This window comes from Kogia breviceps, chromosome X, assembly GCF_026419965.1.
Source record: "Kogia breviceps isolate mKogBre1 chromosome X, mKogBre1 haplotype 1, whole genome shotgun sequence".
Lineage (NCBI taxonomy): Eukaryota > Metazoa > Chordata > Mammalia > Artiodactyla > Physeteridae > Kogia > Kogia breviceps.
The window spans coordinates 25,882,911-25,896,588 of record NC_081330.1 but is presented as its reverse complement, the minus strand read 5'-3'; the positions used below and the strand labels follow the sequence as shown (position 1 = coordinate 25,896,588).

General features: G+C 36.8%; 1 pseudogene; it reads right to left on the bottom strand.

Annotated features, from left to right (window-relative positions):
• The window catches only part of LOC131748026 (uncharacterized), a 30,362-nt pseudogene extending 21,138 nt beyond the window's left edge, over positions 1 to 9,224 (bottom strand).
• Positions 9,225 to 13,678: the final 4,454 nt, after the last annotated feature.

The window sequence follows — 13,678 nt, the reverse complement described above, 5'->3', positions numbered from 1 at the left end:
AGAATGAATGACACAAAGAAATGTTTCACACCATAGTGCTTACTAACTGAACTAATCAAATTTTCACCTTGAAGCTAAAACTTTGCCACTCACTCTTGATATCTAACCTTGTTGATCCATTTAGGCATTCATCCTAGGGTAATTAATCTCTGGTTGGTAAAAATTCATCTTAAGCTATCAAGACAGCTTCTTAAAAATATCTACTTGTTCACAGCATAGTTTGGGGTAACCAGGCTGTTTTTAAGAGGACCTATGGTAATGTGATAATCCTTAGTATTTCTCTAGTGCTATACTAGATGGCAGCTTCTTCTAGAAGATATAAAGTAGTAAATCAGGGTGAATGGTGCTATTTAGGCATGGACACCGTGCAATTCCCAGATCAAGTTTGAGTCTAGTAGTCAGGTTTGTTCAAAGAAGCAATACTAAGAGAACATGTAGTGCAATGGTTGTTCCAATATCACCAAGTTAATCGTGGTCCACAAGTATTACCTAAGACCTCCTTTAGATCTTCATACAACAGAAATTAGCACAGAAAAATATGTTTTTCCCTAGTGGGATGTTATTAATTTCTCTCTAATAGCTTACTAGCTTGGTAGATACTTATTAAACTATCAGTTTAAGGCAGGTGGCATTTCCATATGTCTTCGATGGAAATAACAGCATTGTATCTTTAGAAAATCAAGCTTCTTTTTTTGTTTGTAATCAACATTTTCCCCATCCTTATGAGTCTTTGTTTGGAGGGGATAGGGTGTTCATAATTGTTGCTATGATAACATGCCAAATAAGCTTTCATAATTCAGTGGAAACATTGTAAATAATGATATGAGAAGAATAATACTGATATAATAAAGCCAAAACAGATGGTTAGATGCCAGTTAGTTCTTACCCACTCAACAGCAACAGGAAAATATTTGATTGTAAATACTCCAACTTCAATCTGGAAATAGTATGCATGTGTTCCTAAATATCCAAATAAGAAAGGCCTCCGGAGTGATATGAACTCATTACTTTAGTAAATGGCTGATAACTCAATTTTTAGCTTCCTTCAGTTTGTTGTTGTTGTTGTTGAGAGGGCCATCGGTTCTTATTTTTCCATTGTTTTGGAGGATGAGTTTCCTAATGCCACACTTAAATAAGCAGTGTAGATCTGCAAAGACACCAATGAGCAGCTGATTTCCCAGCAAGTTTCATTCAAATTTGAATTGGAAATATTGCCTCCTCACCTTCCTGTCACAAATATAGCCACATCAGTCCTTAAAAGCTTATTTCACGCATATTCTAGGGTCCTCCTCCTCCTTGGTTTGGTCACAATTAGCATTCTATGACCACATTTTATGGAGCTGAGCAAGATAATGTACAAAGCAGGGCAATTAATTAGATAAATTTGTAAGTATCATATAAAACCAATGGAAAGAGATGTGCAGCTTCTCAAACCCTTAAGAGTGGAAGAAGGGTAACACATTTCACTATTAAAAAGCCTTACTGCAAACAGCTTATTACCTCACACAGAGTCCAGAGGAAACTACCAAAAACTGTCCTCTAGATTTTGATTGTACTATTCAACTCATAATGAGTTTCTAGGTGTAGGAGAGTTCAAGGAATGTTTTCTATAGTCTCTCCTAAACACTGATCAAATTTCCATGATATTCTCCTTGAAAGTATTAACTTAATTCAGATGCCTTTCCCTGAATCAATCCCTGTGACTGAAATAATTGCCTTTGGCCAATTAGGTTTCACCCATGGATCCCACCTAAATTAAATCCTACCTAGAGTGCATGGTGCTATACAATTGGGAGAGGAGTAAAAAGGGGTTGGGGAGACAACAAATTATGTACAATAAACTATATTTCCCCGTAATACATCATCTTAGCCTTAGCATGCAATAAGTGTTAAATAAAAAACTTAATACCTGACAGGCTGTATTCATTTTTTATGAGACAGATTCCATTATTTATTATCTGGTTTTAACATTCTTCATTCTCCAAAGGAATTTTTATATACCATATGTATTATTATAGAAAAAGAAAACATGTACTCTGAAAAATATTCTATGCTAAAGAATGTTCTGGGGGAAGCCAGCTGCCATGTTATGAGGACACTTAAGAAACCTATAGAGAGACCTACAAGGTGAGGAACTGAGGCCTTCCAACAACTATGTCAATGAACTTGGAAGCCAACCCTCCTTCCCCGGATGACTACATGCCCAGTTGCAGCTTGATTGCAGCCTCCTCATGCATAACTCTGTTGAAAGAAATCAAAGAAGACACAGATGGAAAGGAATCCCATGTTCATGGATTGGAGGTATTAATATTGTTAAAATGTCCATACTACACAAAGCCATCTGTAAATTCAGTGCAATCCCTAACAAATTCCAATGGCATTTTTCACAGAGATAGAAAAAAACAATCCTAAAATTTGTATGGAACCACACAAGACCCCAAATAGCCAAAGCAGTCCTGAAAAAGAACAAAGCTGGAAGCATCACACTTCCTGATTTCACACTAGACTACAAAGCAATAGTAATAAAACTATGGCACTGGCATAAAAACAGACATACAGACCACTATAACAGAATCAAGTTTGAGAAATAACTCTCCCACCCTGCATATATGAGATCAACTAATATTTGCCAAGGAAGCCAAGAACACTCAATTGGGAAAGGGCAGTCTCTTCAATAAATAGTGTTGGGAAAACTAGATAACCACATCCAGAAAAATGAAACTGGACCCCTATCTTACACCACTCAGAAAAACTAACTAACTCAAAATGGATTAAATTTACTCTAAGTCTTGAAATCATAATAGCCCTAGAAGAAAACATGTGAGAAAAGTTCCTTGACATTGGTCTTGATAATGCTTTTTTAGATATGATACCAAAAGCGTAAGCAACAAAGGTAAAAATAATTTGAACTACATCAAATTAAAAAGCTTCTGCATGGCAAAACAAAAAGCAAAATGAGAAGGCAACCTACAGAATGGGAGAAAATAACTGCAAACCATATATCTGATAAGAACCCATACAACAAAACAGCAAAAAACAAATCCAATTAAAAAATTGACAGAAGTGAATAAACATTTTTCCAAAGACATATAAATAGCCATTAGGTACATGAAAAGATATTCAACATCACTAAGCACCAGGCAAATTCAAATTAAAACCACAATGAGATGTCACTTCACACATGTTAGAATGGCTATCTTCAAAAAGATAAGAGCTAAAAAGTGGTAGTGAGAATGTGGAGAAAAGGGAACCTTTGTACACTGTCGGTAGGAATGTAAATTAGTACAGCCACTATGGAAACCAGTATGAAGGTTTCTCAAAAAATAAAGATAGAACTACCCTATGATCCAGCAGTCCTACTTATGGGTATATATCCAAAGGAAATGAAATCAGGACTTTGAAGAGATATCTGTTCTCCCACATTTATTGCAGCATTATTGACAATAGCCAAGATATGGAAACAACCTAAGTCCCTTTCAATGGATGAATGGATAAAGAAAATGTACTAGATATATATAATATATATGTGTACATATATATTATATGTGGATATATATGTACACACACACAATGGAATACTATTCAGCCACAATAAAGGAAGGAATCCTACCTTTTGTGACAACACGGATGGACTTGGAGGGTATTATGCTAAGTGTAATAATTCAGATAGAGAAGGACAAATATTATATGATATCCCTTACATGTGAGATCTATGAAAGCCTAACACATAGAAACAGAGTAGAATGGTGGCCATGAGGGGCTAGAGGAGTGGAGGAAATGAGGGAGATATTGATCAAAGGGTACAAACTTGTAGTTACAAGATTAACTTCTGTGGATCAAATGCACAGTATTGTGATTATGGTTAACAGTACTCTATTATATACTTGAAAGTTGCTAAGAGAGTGGATCTTAAATGTTCTCACCACAGAAAAGAAATGATAATTATGTGACGTGATGGAGGTATTAGCTAAGGCTATGGTGGTAATCATATTACAATATATAAGTATCCAATCAACGCTTGTACACCTTAAACTTACACAAGGTTACGTCAATTATATTTCAATAAAGCTGGAAAGAAAATTATCAGGGATAAAGAGAGGCATTACATAATGATAAAGGAGTCAATTCTCCAAAAAGATATAACAATCCTTAATGCATATCCATCTAACAACACAGTGGCAAAAATATGTTAGATAAAAACTAATAAAACTTTAAGGAGAAATAGGTGAATTCACTATTACAATTGGATGTTTTAACACCCCTCTACCAGTAAGTTGACAGATTCAACAAGCAGAAAATTAGTAAGGACATAGTTGAACTGAACAGCCATCAATAAACTGGATCTAATTGATATCTCTAGACTACTTCATTCAACAGCAGAAGAAAACATTCTTCTCTAGCTCACATGGAATATTCACCAAGATATAACATATTCTTGGCCATAAAACAGATTTAAAATAATAGAAATTATACAATATATGCTCTAAAACCACATGGAATTAAATTAGAAATCAATAGCATTAGAATAGCTGGGAAATCCCAAAATATTTAAAGATTAAACAATAAGCATCTGAATAACACTTGGATCAAAGACAAGGTCTCAAGAGAAATTTCAAAAATATTTTTAACTAAATGAAAATTAAGATACAACTTTTCAAAATTTGTGGGATCCAGCAAAAGCAGTGTATAGAGGGAAGTTTATAGGATTGAATGCATATATTAGATAAAAAGAAAGATTTAAAAATAATAATCTAAGTTTCTACCTTAGGAAACTAAAAGAAAAGATAAAATTAAGTCCAAATTAAGCAGAGGAATAGAAATGATAAAATGTGAATATTTCTTTGCAAGATCATGGTAGAAGCTCTCAGTATATGCAGGTATCCATTGATATTATTTACTAAATTTCTGTATTTTTTACAGATTTGTCATTCTTCTGCTTAGATTTATTCCTAGGTATTTAACATTTTTGAAATAGCATCACAATGTATCTCTGTGTGGGCTTATTATTTGTTACATTTTTTTGACATGTCCTGAAGGATATTCAGTGTTCTTTCAAGCATTCAAGTCTTTCTCCATTTGTGGAAAATTCTAATTATCTAATTATTTTCCTAAAAATATTATTTTACTCCTATTTCCTCTATCTGGAACTTTGATTTGTAAGATATTGAAATTTATAGATTTGTTTTACAAATCTTTCTTTGATATGGCATCTCTTTATCCCTTTATACTCTCTTCTGGTAAAATTCTGCAAGTTGGCCCTTTAGTTCACTATTTCACTCTTTTGCTTCATTTCTTTGTGTGCTCTTTTTTTGTATTATCCATTCAACCAATACTCAGTAACTATGTATTGAATGCATATGTTGTTATGTTATGTTATATGTGCCTGTTACATATTAATGAGTGCTAGAAGAAAAACAAAAGGATATTTAAAAAATGAAATTTTCACCTCAGACCATTCCTTTGTTCTCTGGCTATAAAAACTGACTAATAGCACATGTTTGGAATAGGAAGTCAGCCCACTGTTCTGGCAGCGACCCTTCACTCTAATAAATTCTATCTTCTTTAAAAAAAAAAAAAAAAAAAGGATACTTAGAGAATGGAGAGTGAAGGAGGTACTACTTTAGATAGAGTGGTCAGAAAGGCCTCTCCAAGAAAGTGACACTTGAACAGAGGCTTGAATCAAGTGCAAGTATGGATGCTGCCTTTATCTGAGGAGACATTACATGCAAATGCACTGAGGGGAAATATGCAACAAGGGAAATGTGACAGATGCTTATTGAGGAAGAAAAGAATGTAAAGAAGTAGGGTTAAAGAGGTGAAACTGGACAGATACTAAAGGATTATTGATTTTATTCATGTTTGACAATCAACCAGTGTAGTGCTTTGAACAGGGAAGAGGCATAATCTGATTTATATTATAAAAGGGTTTTTCATGCAACTCTGTTAAGAATAGGTTTCAGGTACAAGGACAAGGATGAGAGCAAGGAGACCAATTAAGAGACTACCATGTTAACTCTAGCAAGAGATGATGGTGGTTTGGTATAGTAAACTGAATGTTTGTGTCCCTCCAAAACTCATATGGTGAGACCCCACCTCCCAATATGATAGTATTAGGGGATGGGATCTTTGGGTGGTAATTAGGATTGGATGAGGTCATGAGGGTGGACACTTCATGAATGGAATTAGTGCCCTTTTAAGAATCTCCAATCCTCTGTGGTGACCTAAATGGGAAGGAAATCCAAAAAGGAGGGATATATGTATACATATAGCTGATTCACTTTGTTGTATAGCAGAAACTAATACAACATGGTAAAGCAAATATATTCCAATTAAAAAAAAAAAAGAATCTTAAGAGAGCTCATTCCCCGTCTCTGCTCTCGGCCATGTGAGGATACAGTGAGAAGTCAGTTGACTGTAACTTAGCAGAAGGTTCTAACCAGAATTTGACCATGCTGGCACCTGAATTGCAGACTTTAAGCCTGTGAGAACTGTGAGAAATAAATTTCTGTTGTTTATATGAAGTACATGCTAAAGGAAGCCAATATAGCCATGAAGGGAATTTAAAAGGCAGTTCTGGTGAGAGCTCAGAAAGAAAGGAGGAGTGCTATAGAGAAAGCTTCCATCTTCTCAGAGAATATGTAATTATGAACAGAATGTTGGTAGAAATACGGATGATAAAGGCCATTATGATGAGTTCTCAGATGGAAATGAGAAACATTGAAAACTAGAGGAAAGCTGATCCTTATTATAAAGCAGCAAAGAACTTGGCTGCATTGTGTTCACGTACTAGTGTTTTGTGGAAGGTAGAACTTGTGAGCAATGAAATTGGATATTTAACTGAAAAGATTTCTAAGCAAAGTGTTGAAGATACAGCTTTCTCCTCTTGAATGCTAATAGTAAAATGTGAGAAGAGAGAAATGATTTAAAGATAGAATTGTTAAGCAAAATGTAACTAGAACTTAAAGATTTGGAAAATTCTCAGCCTACCCATGTTGCAAAAAATGGGAAAACATTTTTGGATGAGAAGACTAAGGGGGGGGGGACCGAAGGCCCCTTTGGCAAGGAGATTAGTAGGGGTGTGAGCCATAGTCATAATCAGTAACCCCAGTTAGAAAACTGCCAGTTTGAAGTGAAGTGGGAGAAGATGGGAAGGAAGGAAGGGAGGCTGTTGGACTTCTTGGATTTTATAAGACAGGAGTTATTTGGCTGAAAAAGTATACTATTCTTTAAGACGAGGAAAGAATGAGCCCGAAGGTGATTCAGAGATCATCAGGGCTGCCTCCTCAGTTTGAAAAGATGGGACAATTGCTTTGCTTTCAACAGGCTACGGGTGAGGTGGTCCAGCAGAGCCCTGTAGCATAACCCCTGCCTGGCAAAGTTGTGGGGGCAGGACTGCTATCCCAGTGGGTCCAAAGGTGGGCCTGGAGGGCAGACTATGGAGCCAAAGAGGATTATCTTTGTACCTCAAGATCTCATGAAGTTTGCCTAGGTTTTGAACTTGCTGGGAACCTGTCACCCCTTTCTTCTTTCCTATTTCTCCCTTTGGAATGGAAATATTTATTCTATGCCTGTCCCACCACTGTATTTTGGTTTCATTTTGTATATCTTGTTTGGTTTCACATGTTCACATCTGGGGAAGAATATTGCCTCAGGATGAATTGTACCTAAGGCCCATCTATATCTGATTTAGATGTTATTTAGATGAGACCTTGAACTTTAGACTTTAGAGTTGATGCTGGACCAAGTTAACTTTGGGGGCTATGGGATGGAATATTTTGCATGTGAGAAGGACATGAATTTGGGGGGGCCAGTGGTGGAATGTTGTGGGCTGAATATTTGTATCCCCTCTCCAAAAGTCATATGATGAAACCCTCTCCCCCAGTGTGATGATATTAGGAGGTGGAGCCTTTGGGAGTTAATTAGGATTAGATAAGATCATGAGGTTGGAAGCCTCACTACTGAATTTGTGCCCTTGTAAAAGTCAGAAGAGGGCTTCCTCCCCCTTTCTGCTCTCTGTCATGTGAGGTTACAAGAAGAAGTCAGCAGTCTGCAGCTGGGAAGAAGGATTTCATCAGGACTTAACCATGCTGGCACCCTATCTCAGATTTTTAGACTCCAGAACTGTGAGAAGTAAATGTCTGTTGTTTATAAGCCACCCAGTTTTTAGTACTTTGTTATAACAGCCTGAATAGACTGAGACACTAGGTTTGGGGGTTTCTAATTTCAACAATTTCCCCACGATCTCTAATTGTTTCTGTCATTTGGCCTAGGACTGATATAATAATAATAATAATAATGATTCTCCTTTAATGTAATCTCAAAACAGTGAAACACCGGTATGGTCACAGCCAAGAAAGAACACACTACAAAGAAACGCTTTTGTCCTTTGAATCCAACAAGAATGACTCGTCTTTATGCAGATCCAAGCCAACAATCACAAGATGCTCCCTGAACATTAATCTTCCCCCTTTCTTTCCTTTTTCCCTTGCTCCTTCCCTCCCCCATATCTTCCCTCCCTTCCTTCATCAAGCACAATTTAACAAGCTTATGGATGACATATCCTAATGAGAGGACACTTCTGCTGGCACTTGAATGATCCTGTCCCACATTAAATCTCACCATTCTTTCCTCAGAATTGAGCCCCCTCCTCAGAATTTTAGGAAATAACTAGAAAATAGTTAAGAAAAGAAGAGAGTTTATTGGAATTTTCCCCATTGTTTGACTCTCACTTACAAGGATTAATGAGCAGGAGGTGGAAGCTTTTGTTGCAGGAATAGAGTAAGACTTAGAGCCTTTATAACAACTATTTGTTGATTTAGAAGAAATTGTGTTTCACTAGCAGGGTCATTCATCAGCACGAGGCACTAGCAGCAATATGCCCAGGAAAAATCAATTTTCCAGAATACTCAGAGCTTACCAGAAGTCATATGCTCTGAAAGCAGGAGACTCAGTTTGGTTGCTGACGAATAAAAAGGAAAAATAAAAATGAGCATTTTAAACCAAGGCACACATCATCATCGTGCTGTGCCAAGTTTTATCAGTCAGAGCTGTTTAACAAAATTTTATGGATTAGTAACCTTTTTATAACCAAAATAAATCATTTGGGTTTCAGCAAACCTGAAACACCCAGTACTTTGGATCAGATGGACTTTTCTTTCTGGATATGAGAATTCATCATACTCATCATCATCATCATCATCATCATCATTATCATTATTTAGCATTTGGGTTAATTACTGACCATAAAAGTGAAAATATTTTATTGCTCTCAAGACCATAATAAAGATGCACACTCTTTAATTATTCATTAGCATTTTCATATCTATTTTCTACTCCCCCAATTTTTATCCACATTTAGGATTAGGGACAGGACATATTGCTCATAACTCTTTCATCCAGAGTAGAGTCCTCACTCCCACCAGCTCATTAATCTATCCCTGCCTTTTGAGGAAATGGCAGCTTAAGTAAACTTTGAATAGAGCTATGTAGCTCTGGAATGAGTGGGACAGGACAGTGGCTACCTTGAAAGGCTTTGGGGTGGGGGAAAGTACACATATAGGCCCTGGTCAGAATGGGCAGGCTATGGATACTGGGTCATTTCAAATGGCACCTAGAGGAACAATGTCAGGTTTTGTTAGGACACTTGAAGAGAGGGTGAAAATGACAATAAATAGAAATCACTCACTTCACTGAGAGCCGACACGGTAATAATCTGACATGCCTGTTCACCATGTAACACTGTGGAAGGGAAAGCTTGGAGCTAATTTAGCTTGAAAAGGTATAATTATGCTACCAATGCTTTTGCAATGGCAGGCAACATCCTGCTTCGGAAATCACACTCATACAATAAAATTTTGTCTTCTAACTTTATAGATGATAAAATTGAGTTTCATAGAAGGGGGAAATTAACCCAAGATCACCCAGGCAGGAAGTGGAGAGACAGGACTAGAATCCAGGTCCTAGGAATCCCAGCCATGAGCATCTTCCTAACATCATTGATTGATTCTGCAACTGGCAGAATATAAGGTCAAGTGTCAAAAGGCTAATACCATCCTTTTAAGATGTATTTTTTCAGAGTCCTAGGCTTTCCTAGGACGAATAGAAGTTACGTTTATCAGTATTTACCTCTGAAATATTCAGTCTTTGATACTCAGGAAACACTCCCTTCTAAAACTGTTTGATACTGCTGACAGTACTATTTCTTGGGAAACTGCTTTGCTTTCTTATTGATGATCAGAATGGATTCAAAGGACTCAGAGTATATCTCTTTCTCTGTCTCTGAGATATCCAGTTTAACCTTTTCCGGTAGTCTTATTATTGTTGTTGTTGTTGTTATTCCCATTTCACAAATAGATACATAAAGCCCTAAAGGGTGATATCTTCTTCAAGGACATATAACTATGAAACTGTGGAATAGGGACTAAACTACTCCTACTCCTACTCCTGCAGTGCTTTGCATTTGTCTACCCTTGACTGTGAATAACTCTCTGAGATATATTGGATAGAGACTGAGATTAGCTCCTCTGAAAATAAAATGAATTAAAACCCCCATGAGTTATTTGTGGGTTTTATAATTAGAGTATGTGTGGTAGACAGTGATAGGAGCTGAGCCATTACCTCAAAGAAACAGGGTGGGAAAGCACCTGACAACAAAAAGTTCTATGCTTAGGAACAAAATTATTTCCTGAAATAGGAAATGTTGGCTACAAAGGGGAAACAGAAGGGAATGAAGATCGATGGCTGTTTTCCACAAATCCTTTTGAAACCTCAATCCACTAGGGAAGTAACTATTCATTTTATGGAATTATGAGATATTTACCCTTCATGATTTATTCAGAACAAGTACTGAGATGCAATAAGCAATGTGTGCTCATTTATGAAAAGGTGTCTTCAGGGGACAATTGGATATTAAACTTAATTCTCCTATATAAGTGTATTTTGCAATAGGACAACCTTGTTCACTGAAAACAATTGACATTTTGTTCAATTTCAGACAGAAGATATAGGGAGTATTTCTTATTCAGCATATTTTAGAGTAGGTTGCATGCCTGTAAATAAAATAAATTCCTTTTAATGAAGTTCTAATTTTTATTATTTATGGTGGTTTTTATTTTATTATTTATGGCAACACAAGGACTTGAGAACTATAAGAACTTGAGTTTCTGAACCTGCCTCCATAAAGCAGCTTTAAAGAAGAGAATTATTCACTGTGGAAACATACTAAGGCTTTTTCTGCTATGAAGGTAGAAAATAGCTGCATGTAGGTTCCTGAGCATTTATCTGTGTTCCCTGGGTACTAGAAGATTGCTTGGGTCCATGTCTGAAATCCTATGCATGGTTATGGTTCCCACAACACAGAGAAATTTCCCTCCAGTCTTGTCTTACTCCATTCCCTCCAACACATGGAGCCATCTTCAAGGAACAATGCTTTTACCATGTTATCATCAAAATCAAGGATTTTCAATAGCTCTCAACAACTGGAAACTAATAATTCTCCAGGACAATGCCTCATACAGTAGAAATAACATAGAATTTGGAGTTAGACAAAGCTGGGCTCTAATCCATGCTCTGGTAATGTGTAATGTTTGCAAGTCATTAAAACTTTCTGAACTTCATTTTCTGCTTCTCTCAAATGAAAATATGCATATCTACCTCCATGATTATTTTGAATATTAGAGATAATGTTGATATAGATTGTTTTAAAAGGGCCTCAATAATTCTTCCCATCCCTGCATGCATGCCATTTTTCAATGTGACTTTGCAGCTCTTTCCATCAAAAGTCGAGTCTAATTCTCTACTTCTTAATCTGAAATTGGCCATTTGATAAACTGGTCAATTAAACATTAGCAAACATGTTGCAAGCAGAGGCTTTAAAAATGTTTGTGCTTTGAAGATTACCCTCTCCTTCCCCTTTTGGAACTCAACCACCAAGTGTAAAAAGCCTAAGCTAGCCTGCTGGATGATGAGAAACACATGATCCATCCACCCACATAGCTGCAGTTGACAAGAAGCCAACTCCCAGAAGCTAACAGCAGATGTATGAATGAATCCAGCCAAGATCATCAGAAGAACTGTCCAGATGAGCCCAGCCCAAATTCCCAACTTGCAAAGTCATGAACTAAACACATTTTTTGCTTTAAGTCACCAGATTTTGAGATAGATTGCTATACAGCAAAAGTTAAGTGATACAAATGTATGTAAAAAGCCTGTTACAGTCCGTGGGATGTAATAGATACCTAAAAATTATATTTCCCATCCTCCCTAATATAGCTTGACCTGAACATTTCAAATTTTTGTTACTTACCTACTTAAACATTCCCAAAGCATTGACATAGCTACCATGCTTCTCTCTCTACATATGAAGGTCTATTTTTCCACAACCTGTCATGATTTAAACATTTATTTCAAATCCCAACACCTCCACAAGGTCTTCTTTAACAACTGTAGCCTACCATTACTACTTTTATTTTTCTGATACTCTATTACTTACAGTCTTTTTAAATACACAATGTAGCACTTTAGGTATTAACTCACCGTCCTTTAATAACTGATTGATGTGTGTGGATCTTCATTCAGTGAATAAATATTTATTGAATTGTTACTGTGATAGATTCTGGAGACAGAGATGAATAGGATATAACTACCCTCAAGTTATTCACAGCAGCAATAAATGCAGACTAATAATAGTGATGCAGTGTGATTTGTGCTATAAGAGAGGTAAGTATAGTGGTGGGACAAAGGCAGTTTTGAGGGTTGGAAAAATCTTTACCAAGGAATTTGTAGCTTAGAGTTCCACCCTCGCACCCCACCCCCCATCATTCTGGTGAACTCAGTCATCCAATATTCAGAGGGATTTGTGTATACAAAGTTATTAAGAAACTGTGCTTAACCTTCGGTGCATAACAACACTTTCAGTTTCCCCTGAGTGCTTATTGTGAAGTTGGCATTATTATTTCTCGTCTGCAGGTGAGTAGACTGAGGCTAAAAGTATTTAAAAACTTGTCTAAAATCTTGTTTTCTTTCTTTAAACTAGACTTTATGCATCTTGAGGACAACAACCACATTGTAAATCTCTATTTTCAATAAAACATATAGGACCTAAACAATTTTCAGTGCATGCCCATGGAATGAAAGAGAGAAAGGAGCTAGATATAAAAGTTTTCTCTTATGGGTTAATAGGGAATTCAGTGGCCTCCCCTTTTAGCATAAAATACAAAACGTGGTCTACAGGTCTCTGAAGGAACTATCGCAAATTTATCCTTACAAGCTCCACTCATGCTTGACTCAATTGTACTATGTGTTCTAGCCATCCTAGGCTTTTCTCAGTTCCTAGAATGTTTCAAACCCTCTCCTGGGCCTTTAACACCTGCTATTTCCTCTGTCTGAAATGTTCCCCTTCTCTGTGAGTCTCCTTCATCTCTATATCTGACCAGCTCCTATTCATCCTTCAGGTTTCAGCTCAAGCATCACTTCCTTTTTAGTTTGTTTTAATTTATTTATTTTATTTATGTTTGGCTGCCTTGGGTCTTTGTTGCTCCACGTGGGCTTTCTCTAGTTGCAGCGAGCAGGGGCTAGTCTTTGCTGCGGTACATGGGCTTCTCATTATGGTGGCTCCTCTTGTTGCAGAGCACCAGCTCTAGGCACGCGGGCTTCAGTAGTTGTGGAACGCGGTCAGTCG